At 41.5% G+C, this 12069-nt stretch overlaps 1 protein-coding gene across 9 annotated transcripts in view; it reads left to right on the top strand.

Annotated features, from left to right (window-relative positions):
* The window catches only part of CALN1 (calneuron 1), a 376527-nt gene that overhangs the window by 273333 nt on the left and 91125 nt on the right, over positions 1 to 12069 (top strand). The gene's annotated exons all lie outside the window — the stretch shown is intronic.

Here is a 12069-nt window from a genome sequence, read left to right as displayed (position 1 = left end):
GCAGATAGGATTTTACTCTCCTCTGCTGGGAAGCTGCTGTGAATTCAAACAGGAGAACAGGAAGTCACAAGCACAGTCTCTCTGAGAGAAGGCTGTGTTCCGAGGCTGCTCTTGTCTGTTACTCCAGCCCCCACTGGTCTTCCTCTCACTCTCATCAGTTCAGGGCTATTGCTGTGGGATTGAATTTCCTGAACCTACATTTTGTAACCTTCCTAAATAGAGAAGAAGCAAGAATCCTTTGACCTGGAGGAGGGGTTATATAAGCCCAAACGTGCTAATGGGCAAGTTCAGATGTATCACCAGAATAGGGAGGGTAAGAGACCTCCTGGGACACAGCGGTGGCTTCTAGAAATGGCTAAGCATCATGAAAACCTATCTTTGTAGTGGTAGTAGAATAAAGAACATGTCAACAGCAGAGGCTGGTAATATCACACGTCACCAAAAGACATGAATTTGAACAGGTGGGGACATTCATACCTGATGATTTTTCTGATCAGAACTGTCTTATGGGAACAGTATGATAAAGCAGCCTGATTTATGTGGAGAATTTTAGGGGAAAAATAGCTCCAGTACAATTTCTTTCATTTTTGAGTCCAATAACATTTTCAGAAATTCCAAAACAGATGATCCAATTGTGGGGAGAGACTTGCTTGGGCTTCGATTCTTAGTCTAAATTTACTGTATTAAGCACTTTGCTTAATCTTTCTGGTTCTCAGTCCAGTGCTATAAACTCGCCTTTATAGTTGTTGTGGTCAAATGAACTGAGATAATGGACATAAACCCCCCATATGAACTTATCCTTTGTGGCTGCAAACACCATGCTCAGCTTTCAGATCACAGCAAACTAAGTTTCCTTGCCATCACCCACTGCACTGGATTCAAAACCAGGAGTCCAGCTTCTAGTCTGCAGAAGGTTTTACTCCTATTCCTTAAACCTCTATTTTCCATCTTAAGGCAAAGAAGAGGGGGAGTAGTTGGGGGTGGGGGGTGTTCCATAAAAGTCTTGCAATGCTTGCCTCACTAAGAGATGTGGAAAAATTAGGCGTTATAAAAAGTTGCTGGAGCCCTCTGGATATAAGATAACAAATAATAAATTCAGGCTACCTTTATCAGTAGCTTGGATTTTGTCACTCAAGGACTTTGGAAACAGACAAAAATAGAAATGTATGAAGTTTTCCTCATTTCCCCCCTTTGGAGGACTTTTTTTCTTATGTTATTCAGCTAATTAAAAGAAAATGAACCCAGAGTCTACTGTTTCCCCAGAGTCTACTATTTCCAAAAATGTTTTTGGAACTCAAACTGCCTAATTTGTCTACAAAGCTGGCATTCAGACTCCACCACAGGCCATCTCCAAAGCGTTTGCCTGCGCTTTTCAGCAGAAATGTAGCCCGCAGAGGCCCTCTGGTTCTGTCCCCTTCACCTTCTCTAAGCCCCTGAGCACTTCCGGTCCACCCCACTTTTTTTTTTTTAAAGTTTTATATATATATATAATATATATATATTAAATAATAGTTTACTTTTACATCATTTGTGCCTTTTCCATCTCAGTTGTAAGCCCCGTGGGCTTCCCATCACCAAATCATCCGTGTGCCATCACCAAAGTCCAGTGCACTTATCCACTCCCCCACACATTTTTGATCCCATTCTCCACTCCACCCCCGTAAAATGTCTCTGGTATATAGTTGTTCGTTGTTATTATTATTTTTATCCCCCTAGTCCTTTATGCTCCTGCTATGAGTGAAACCATCAGTATTTTTCTTTTTCTTCCTGGCTTATTTCACTAAGCATGATCCCTTCCAGCTCCATCCATGTTGCTGCAAAGGGCATGAATTTATCTTTTTTCATCCAAAGCTTACTGTGCTTTGCCTGGTCTGGGTGCTTAACTGTGCTTCCAGTATTGGGGCTACATCTCATGTGGTTGCCTCTAAGGGGAGCTATAGTGTGCTTGCTGTCACCTCTGTTCTAAGGCTGCTGGGGGCAGGTACCAGACTGGTACCTAGTTTCTTTATGAACACAGTTTGAAGATCAGAGGGAGGGGAGCAACTATTTGTATACATAACAGATCATCGACTTGGGACTTATTAAGTAATTAGTGAATTCATAATTAATAATTAATTGAACAGAAATTAGTTTTTAAAAATAAGTTAATTAGACACAATAGGGAAATTATTGTATGAATTTACTCAGCAGGCTTGGTCAATGCAGACATGTTTTATAAATAAGATTTTGGATTAGTCCTCTCCGAAGGAGATGTCAGCAGTTCACTCAAAGGACTAGGTAGGAGTTACAGCGTTGGTCTGTTTTGAGCTTAACTCTCTAAGGAGACTCTCAGGATCAGAACATTAATTGTTCTTATTTTTTAGTTCAGGGCACACCTTCCTCATCAGTCTGTGAAAGATATCCCCAGACCACACTGATTCATTTTCCACGTTTTCATTTCTGTCTTCACTCCCCCATTTTCACTTTAACTATTTGTTCTCACTCTAAAACTTTTAGTCAGTGTCTTTGGAAATAATAATTACTGTTAGCGCTACTTGAATTTACCAGGGCTCGGTTTAAGTCCTTTAAGCATTTTTCAGTCCTCCCAGTCACACTTAAGTTATTTTGTTGTTCACATTTCACAGGCATGGACATTGAGGCAGAGATATATTAAGTGGCTTTCTCAAAGTTACCCTTTCAGCCGAAGGACTGAAACCCAGCACCGTGTGAGACCAGCTTGTTGGCTGTATTGTTCAATATCCAGTCAGAATGGGTAGCCTGACTGTGGGTCCTCACCCATGTGCTTAAGATTCAACTGTGGGCACACATAAAAAGGTTAATAGTGGGTTTATTTACAAGACAAAAGGGAAACGCATAACTCAGGAACAGAGAGAAAGAGAGAAGTTGATTAATGTGTCCTATCAGTTCCGCTGACCTGGCACTCCAATAACACACTGAAAACCGGTGAAGAGCTAAGAGACAAGCCATGAGCTGCCAGACCAAGACACTCCTGGAGCCTACATGTTTGGTTTTATAGCCAAAGCTGGCTGCTTAACTCTACCCTCAGGTCCCAGCATAATGCTTTTTGAGTTGATGGGATTTGATGTTCCAGTGTCTGGGGTTGGGGTGGAGTCACAAAACCTGTATCTGTAGAGCTCATTCAGAAGACCCTTTCCCCCTTATAGTATCACCCAAAGATACTTTAAAAGATAGTGTGCTACCTTGTGTATTTATGTATTAACGTATATTTGAATATTATCATCCTGCCATAGACCTGTACTGTGCTGTTTTTCATTCTCTATTGTGTGTTTAAGATCTCTTAGTCCTGGATCATGGATCTGCGTCAAGGCAGACCACCAGATACACCCATTCCCATTGATGTCTTTATTGGTGGACACTTAGAATGACACCCAGTCTGATTCCCAAACGTGGTTGACATGAACATCTTCATCTATGTGTCCCTAGAAACCTATGTGAATTTTGCTAAAATACACCATTTGGAACCATTTTTCTGGATGATAAAGTACATATTGCCCATCAGAGTGATTGCTGAAATGGTGGTACCTACCCTCCCACCCATCAGCAGTTTAAAGAATTTTTTTCCTCCCTATATTCTTATCATCATTTACCTACTTTCCAATTATTATCAATTAGATGATTATAAAGTGGCACAGTAATGTTATTTTTGTTTACGTTTCTCTGATCACCTATGAAATTGAGTATCTCTTCTTAGACGTATGATTTGGTTTACCTGTCTGTGAATTGTTTATTCATAACTTTAGCCCATTTTTTTGTATAAGTTCTCCTATCTTATTGTGTCCCAGGAACTCTTAGCTTTAGATTGCAAATATCAGACTTCTAGCTAACTTTGTTGAATAAATTCCCAGTATTGGAATAGTCATATCAAATGGATGTCCTGCTTTTCTTATTTGAATGTTGGAGTTTCACTTTAAAAATAATTACTGTAGGGCCCTCCCCGGTGGCACAGCGGGCTAAAGCACAGCACTAAGAAGCTAAAGCCACTTCCGCATGAGTTCGATTCCCGCCTGCCCCGGAGGTGACCACATGGCGTGGCAGACCTCTCCTGGCCCGCCCGCTGCTCCCCTCAGCAGTGTACTTCATCAGTCAGCCTGTTCTGCTCCCCACTCTGTCTCTGGTGAAGCCTCTTGCTGCCCCTGCACCTCTGGCCTGTACCCCAGTTCTGTATGCATAAATAATCTTTAAAAAAAATAATTACTGTAGACATCTGTTTCTGGATGGGATGGAATAATTTTGTATAAGGTTAAAATTTCATCAAGAAGAACTATAAAAGACAAACCCAAAAGTGAACCAAATTTTGTTAAAAAAAAAAAAAGCAAAAAACTAAACTTTGAAGGCCTCAGAAATAGCCAAGGCAACTAATACTCGAGGATCCAAAAACTCAGAGGAGGAGGATAGTGCCCTGATGTACTTGCCACATTTTTTTTTTAAGTTTGTTCATTTATTTTAAAGATTTATTTACTTGTGCTGGGGTACAGGCCAGACATGTGGGGGTGAGAGGATTCACCAGAGACAGAGTGTGGGGAGCAGAAAAGGCAGATTAACTGAAATACACTGCTGAGGAGAGCAGTGGGCCGGTCAGGAGAGATCTGCCGCACCATGTGGTGACCTCTGTGGCTGGGGATTGAACTCATGCTGAAGTGGCTTTAGCTTCTTAGTGCTGTTTTTTAACCCACTGTGCCACCAGGGAGGGCCCTTGCCCTTAAAGTTTTCTATAATGATTCTTAAGGTGGAACAGAAAGCAATTGGAATTGAGGGTTACTAAGGCAGCCAAACGTGAAGGGCCTTTATTTAAGATAAAAAGGACTCCAGGAAATTTTACGTCAAGGCAATTACCGCCTCCTAAGCTGTAAATTCAAAAGTTCAACAAGTCTTTGTTGCTATACTAAGAGCGTAAGTTATTCAGAGAACAAAATCAGAGATTTTTGTTATTTTTACAGTCCAGGGAAGACAAAAAATGGTGTTCATTTAGGGTCTGCAAAGCCTGGGGAGCCCTAATGAACACCTCAGGCTTCCAGTTGAGACACCTGGCAAGAAATGGGGCAAGTGATCAAAATCAATAGGAGAAATGAATAATGGAGACAGACCCAAAAGTAAGCCAAATCTGAGTTATGAGACCTGCCTGTGAAATTACTATGAAGCACTATCTGAAGAGCTCCTTAGTAAAAACTTGAACAAAATGATTTAAGAAAATCAAACCACAGATTTGTGAAGCTCAAGGAAACTTAATTAAGATAAATACAAAGAAAATTACCCCTAAGTACATTATAGTAAAAAAAGAAATCAAAAGACAAAGAAAATAATCTGGAAAACAGACAGAAAATGGCATTAACTTCAAAGGAATGACAGTGACTGACAGTTGACTCTTCAACAGAAATGATAAAAATCAGAGGACAACAAATGGAATCTTTAAAGTGCAAGAAGAAAAAAAAAATAAGTGCCATTGTGAAAATCTATACCCCTAAAAAATATCCTTCAGAAATTAAGATGAGATAAATAGAATTTCAGAAACACAAATTGCTAGCAGATCTGACCTGAAAGTAATAATAAAATTCTTTTAGAAGGAGAAAATTGATCACAGATGGAAATAAAGTGATTCAGGAATAAGTGAAGAGAACTAGAAAGGATAAAAATGTGGTAGGGATGTGGGTAAAGCTAATGAATATTGACTGTTCAAGACAATTGATAAAATAACATATTCTAGGGTTTAAAATATGCACAATTGAACACATGGTAATAATAGCACAAAAAGGAAAGGAAGTAGATCAGGTTAAAGTGTTTTAAGTTTCTTGCATTTTCTCAGAAGTGCTGAGTTAACTAAATCAAGATTATTTCCTTAACTCTAGGATTGAATTAGCAAGTTATATTTAAACCCAAATTTATCAGTAATTATATTAGCTTTAAGTGGACTAAACATTCTTATAAAAGCTAGAGATTTTCAAACTGAAAAATAATCAAAATCCAAGAGCATGCAGCTTTCATGTAGTCATTATAAAAATGCAGAAATACTAAATAGAAAGATAGGGGAAGTGTACTTAGCAAATAGCTAAAAAAATGTGTATATAGTTCTAATAATATAAAGTGGACTTTAAGACAAGAGGCATCACTAGAGGGGAAAGCATCAGTTCAACAGAAGGAGGTAGCAGTCCTAAATTTAGGTGCACCTAGTAACATAGTTTCAAAATTCAGAAAATTAAAAAATGACTCCGCTAAAAGGAGAGGTAGTGATATGTCAAACTTGACATTTCAGTCAGCAATGGAACAAGTAGGTAGTTAATGCATGAAGATGCAGGATCTTTGAGCATCGTGAATAACAAACGTAACTTAATTGATACATAAAAACTAGTCATCCAACTGCAGAGTATAAATTGCTTTCAAGTGCATATTGGAACATTTACCAATATAAACCATATGGTGGCATTTAGAGTAAGTTTCAACAAGTTTCAAAAGTGAGATGATAAAGATGGTCACAATGGAATTGACTTAGAAAATAGTAATATAAAGGGAAAATTTAAATCACTATTATCCTCCGTGGGTCAAAGTAAAACCAAAATAGAAGTAAAAAAAATATTTTGAACTGAATAAAAATGAAAGTATGGCCTCTCAAAGTATGTGGGACCCATATAGTCTATTTAAAGGCCATTTGTTTCTTTTTCTGTGAACAGTAAGCTCTATTAGTCATAAGTCTTATTAATATGTAACTACTTTAATATAGTAAGTTAAACTACAACATTTTTTTCTGTTATGTCAGTTGATTTGCCAGTTTAAAGCACAGCAAAATATTTTATTCAATTAGTTTATGTAATCAAATGTATTAATCTTTATTTCATGGCTTCTGGATTTTGTGTCATGGTTAGAAATTCATCTCTACTCCATATTATTTTAGTACTTCTATACATATAATATATGTAAATATATGATATTTACATATGCATCCATGGGATTTATGCTAATATGTTGTATGAGTTATGGATTCAATATTTTTTTCATGATGACAACCCTTTACCCCATTACCATTCCACTTATGTACACAAAAGTGGTTTCCAGGATTTTAGTCTTACTAGCTCTTTGAAACAAGTAACCTGTGTTTCAGCCAGGTAAATATGTACAAGCATAACTGAGGGAAACATCTGTAGAGGTGAACTTGCTGGGTGAACGAATATATGGGTTTGTAATTTAAATCCATGTCCTGTTCATGAAACAGGATGTCTACTCAGGGGAAATCTCCAGGACAGGCTGAGGAAGGAAGCCAGCAACTCACTTTGGGTTCCCCCTGCACCAGGCAGAAGCACCCTTGTCTCCCAATGCATCCTCTAGGGGACGTGCGTGGGGGATGGCTGAGATGGAAAACTGGGGGGCACAAACCCCAGACCCAGCTCCCTCACTTCCAGGCAGTGTAACTTGGATCATTCACTTCCTTCTCCTGCCTCATTTTCTTTATGATGAATTATGAGAACTCTCGAGAGCATCATCTAGAACCGTGATGTGTGTTAATCCTGTGTTCACTATTGCATCTGGCCCTGGTAAGCTCAGAATATACAGTGTCTAGTGTCTGACCTAATATTGCCGATTCCTGGCCTGACTTACCCTCGCCTTTCATTTTTGTACCAAGAAACTGAACACTGTACCTGCTTTGACTCTGTCCTCTCACTCCTTTATTAGAATTTTGCTGGAAATTACATTATTGTTTGTCCTTCCAACTTTCCACTTTACATTCATTCATTCATTCATTCACGCAAACATTGATTAAGTGCCACATTTGGCTAAGCTTTGCTTTACCAGCCTTGCACTACCTGGTGGCGGCAATCTGCCGTTCCTCTTCAATTGTCCACGGAGAGCACGTGCAGCCCAGTTCCTGTGGGGTGCTCCCTTCACGGCTCGCTCATCTCCACCCCTGACACCTGCTATGGCTGTCACGCCCCTAGTGGAAGGCGCTGGGCAGCCCCCATCAGCAGCCCTGTCCTGATCCCTGCCTTTCTATCACCACCTCGCTTCACTTATTTACCTAAAGTTTTTTTTTTTAAAGATTTATTTATTTGTGTATACAGAACTTGGGTACAGGCCAGAGGCTCAGGGGCAGTGAGAGGCTTCACCAGAGACAGAGTGGGGAGCAGAACAGGCAGATCGACAAAGTACACTGCTGAGGGGAGCAGCAGGCGGGTCAGGAGAGGTCTGCCGCGCCATATGGTCACCTCTGGGGCAGGCGGGAATCGAACTCATGCAGAAGTGGCTTTAGTTTCTTAGTGCTGTGCTTTAACCTGCTGCGCCACCAGGGAGGGCCTACCTAAAGTTTTTGGAGCATCTTCTGTCCTTCCAGCACTCAGATCTGCCCTGAACATCATCAAATATCCCATCCTCTTTGTGCCACATCTTTTCACAACTGATACCCATTTGGAAATTGTTGTTATAGAAGGAAGGTGCAGGGCTCTCCACAGAGGGTCACAGGGAAGCCCCTTGGTGTTCCTGCACCCCCAACCCCAGCCCCCAAAGACTGCAGTAGCATCACTCACTGATTTTATCCCTTGGGAACTCTACCCATTCTCGATCCTCTGTCTGCTTCCCCTTCCCTAGTCTACAAGTTCCTGCTCAGATGCACCTACTATCCCCACCCTTCCCTACCGCCTCCAGGGATCTCTTGCGGCATTGCATAAACTATGTCAGGTAAACATAAGCTTGGATAAAGTAAGTTTGGCTCTTAGGGCAACCAGATTGGCGTGATCATGGACTCTGTTTCACTGGAGTTGCTGATAGCAGCTGGAACTGTTTTCTTGAAGAAGAGCGGGTAAGAAGAAAACTTACCTTCAAATATTTAAGAGCTACCTAGTGAGGCTTGGAACTGGGGGATTTGGGAACCACTTTCTGGAAGGCAGACAACAAGGAGGAATAGCTTGGAAACCAGAGCAGCTGGCAGACAAGACCCAAACGTGCCCTTGGAACCTTTGTTGCAGCCCCCGGCCCACGCTGAATGGAGACCGGAGTCCCGGAGCTCAGAGCCACACTGACCTCCCGCCAGGGCCTCCGGGAGCTGGGCCATGGCTCAGTGGCTCCTCTGGCTGTGAGCTCAGTGCCAGCAGGGGGAAGGAAAGCTCCATGCACATCTATTTTTAAGCAGTCAGATTTATGCAGCCAGGCCTAAGAGGCCCCGGGAAACTGTTTATTGTTAGATGAAACCTGTGGTTTCTGGAAGCCTTTCTCTAACTCAGCAGGCTGTGCCATTAGAGGCCTGACATGGTTTCTGGTCCTGCAGAGACGAACTGCCAGGGTATTATTTTAAGAAGCTTCCAACCTTCTGTACAACTTCACCCAGCACACCTGGGAGGCGCCTCTACTACACTGTCAAGTCAACGCTCCCCTACTTGCCTGTGCTGTCAAACGGGTTTGGGGAGCAGGTTCAGTGGAGAACAGAAGCTATGAAATGCACATGTCACCCGTAGATTGCTAGTGTCCCCAGACCTTCTTGAGCACTGGACGATGAGTATCTTCATTTCATTTACCACTAACGGAGGGAGAAGGCCAAGCGTGCCGGATGCTGGACGGGAGGCTGTGTCTTCATTCATTCCTCTGTTGCTGCTGATTCCTTCTCCAGATGGCCCTGCTCCTGGCACACAGCCTCTCCCTGCCTCTCCTGGGCCAAGGTGGCCTTTTCTTTCTTGTATTCTTACAAGTCATTTCTATTCTGCCCCCCTCACTTTTTTCATTCCAACGCTCTCTGGTCTTGGACTAGCTGAAAAAAGTCCTTTGCCAGATGGATACAAATGTTAGCAGCCCCTGTGTAAATGTTCTCCAGGAATCCCCCACCTCTGCCTTGTCTCTGACCTTGCAGCTGGGGCATCTAGCCCAGACCCATAGGCAACAGCACTTAACTGGTGACCTTGGCTTCTACATCCCATGCATGCTAATGATCTTCCCCGGCATGTCCGCTCAATAGCATGTTTTCAGATATTAGATAGAAGATAGAATAACTCTCATGGAATATGATCTTTTGATGACAGTTCAACTGCACAAAGGTGCCACGAGGACAATTTAAGATGGAGGTGCAAACTGCTGGCTTTTGGGCCAAATCCAAACCAGAGCCCTATTTTGTCTGGCAAACACAAGTTAAAATTTTGGAAACTGGTGGACAACACTTTTAAATCAGGGAAATCCATATAAAGCTCAAATAAACTGTCCCATGCCCCACGTGGCGATCCCTCATGAAGCTGAGCAGCAGTGCAGACTTTTGGCAGGCAGCATGCCTGGTTCCCTCAGTCCCTGTCACCCCAACTGTTCTGCACCCATCCCAGCCTGGCCCTGGACTTGAACTCCTGCCACATTCCCAAGGTCAATGATCACTGGTGCTGCTGTGAGCCTAGTACTGCGACCCCAGCGTATTTTACATTAATGAGTGAAAGAGTTTACATTTTAACTGGGAAAGAGAGGAATTAATTAGAGAGCATAAAGCTTAGAAATTCCCATGCAGCCAACCTGGGCATTCATTTAAACACATTGCATAGAGCTTTTATTGACTGCCAAGCAACTGTGATGCAGAGCTGAATAAAACAAAAAAAAAGTGTCTGCGTGCCTACAAAAGCTTGTAATGGAGGAAGTAAATAAGAAAAGAATCCATTTCATTATAATATAGGTGCATGACCTAGAATTATGAGAAGTAGGGATTACAAATGGGGAGACGCTCATGAGACTAACTTAACCCCTAGAATCCAATACTTTCCTGCTCTGACCAGGTTGTAAACCAAAAATTTCTACTTTTTGTAGTCAAACAAGTTTTATTAAGGGGTCTAGAGCTCAGAGGAGTTTTGGAAAGTTTGACTTCAGCACACACAACTATAAGCAGACATGTGGGAATCTGGCTTTCATGTTCAGAGGGATGAAAAGGTTATTGCCAAGCCAGGCCTCAGAACCACCTATTTCACTCGTGGCTGCTGTATTTTCTCCCAGTCTCACTACCACACACTGACCCCTCTAGGCCCACAACAGGAATTGCAAGAAGCCCTTCCCTCCACTGTCTCTTCACAGCCCTTCCAGAGAAAAGGTATTTGAATTGAGAGGTAATAAATGCACAAGTGACAAAAACAAAAACAAAAACAAAACAAAGCAAAACAAAACCCCAAGCAGGATAAATATGACCCTCTCTCTCACTCTCACTCACACATAATATATCATTCAGAAGATAAGAACTACTCCCGCCCTGGTGGCGCAGCGGGTTAAAGTGCAGCACTAAGAAGCTAAAGCCCCTTCAGCATGAGTTGGATCCCCGCCCTGGAGGTGACCCACATGGCACAATAGACCTCTCCTGACCCGCCCGCTGCTCCCCTCAGCAGTGTACTTTGTCGATCTGCCTGTTCTGCTCCCCACTCAGTCTCTGCTGAAGCCTCTCACTGCCTCTGCATCTCTGGCCTGTACCCCTCATCTGTATGCATAAATAAACAAATCTTTAAAAAAAAAAAAAGACAAGAACTACAACAGACTTCTTGCCAAACTATGCAGATCAGAAAACCAAGATGTGACATCTTTTAAAATATTACAGAAAAAAAAAGTGGCGATCCGAAATTCTATGCCCAATGGAAGTATTTTTTTTAATTAAAGATAAAATAATGGTTATTCCAGATAGAAAGAACCTTGAGAGTTCATTACCTGGCAAATGACATTCTTAAAGCAGAACAAATAAGATAATGGGAGAAATTTGAATATACAGAAAGAAATGAAGATTTCCAGGAATAGTTGATATATAGGAAACAATAAATATGATTTTTAAATTGCTTTAAAAAAATGACCATTCAAAGCAAAAATGGCTGTTAGGTATCATGTATTTGTAGCATGTAAATGTAAAGTTTATGTCTGTAAAGTTAAAGATATGACTAACAATTGAATAAAATATGGGAAGGAAGGATTGGAAGAATACTGTCTCCCAGTTGTGATAGTATGTGTGTGGTGGCATTGTATGTGATAGTATGTGTATGGTGGCATTGTGTGTGATAGCATGTATATGGTAGCATTGTGTGTGATAGTATGTGTGTGTGGCATTGTATGTGATAGTGTGTGTGGTGGCATTGT

The sequence above is a fragment of the Condylura cristata genome, unplaced genomic scaffold (assembly GCF_000260355.1).
Source record: "Condylura cristata isolate star-nosed mole 26May11 unplaced genomic scaffold, ConCri1.0 scaffold00024, whole genome shotgun sequence".
Taxonomy (NCBI): domain Eukaryota; kingdom Metazoa; phylum Chordata; class Mammalia; order Eulipotyphla; family Talpidae; genus Condylura; species Condylura cristata.
Note: the sequence above shows the minus strand (reverse complement) of the source record. Positions and strands in the feature narration are given on the sequence as shown.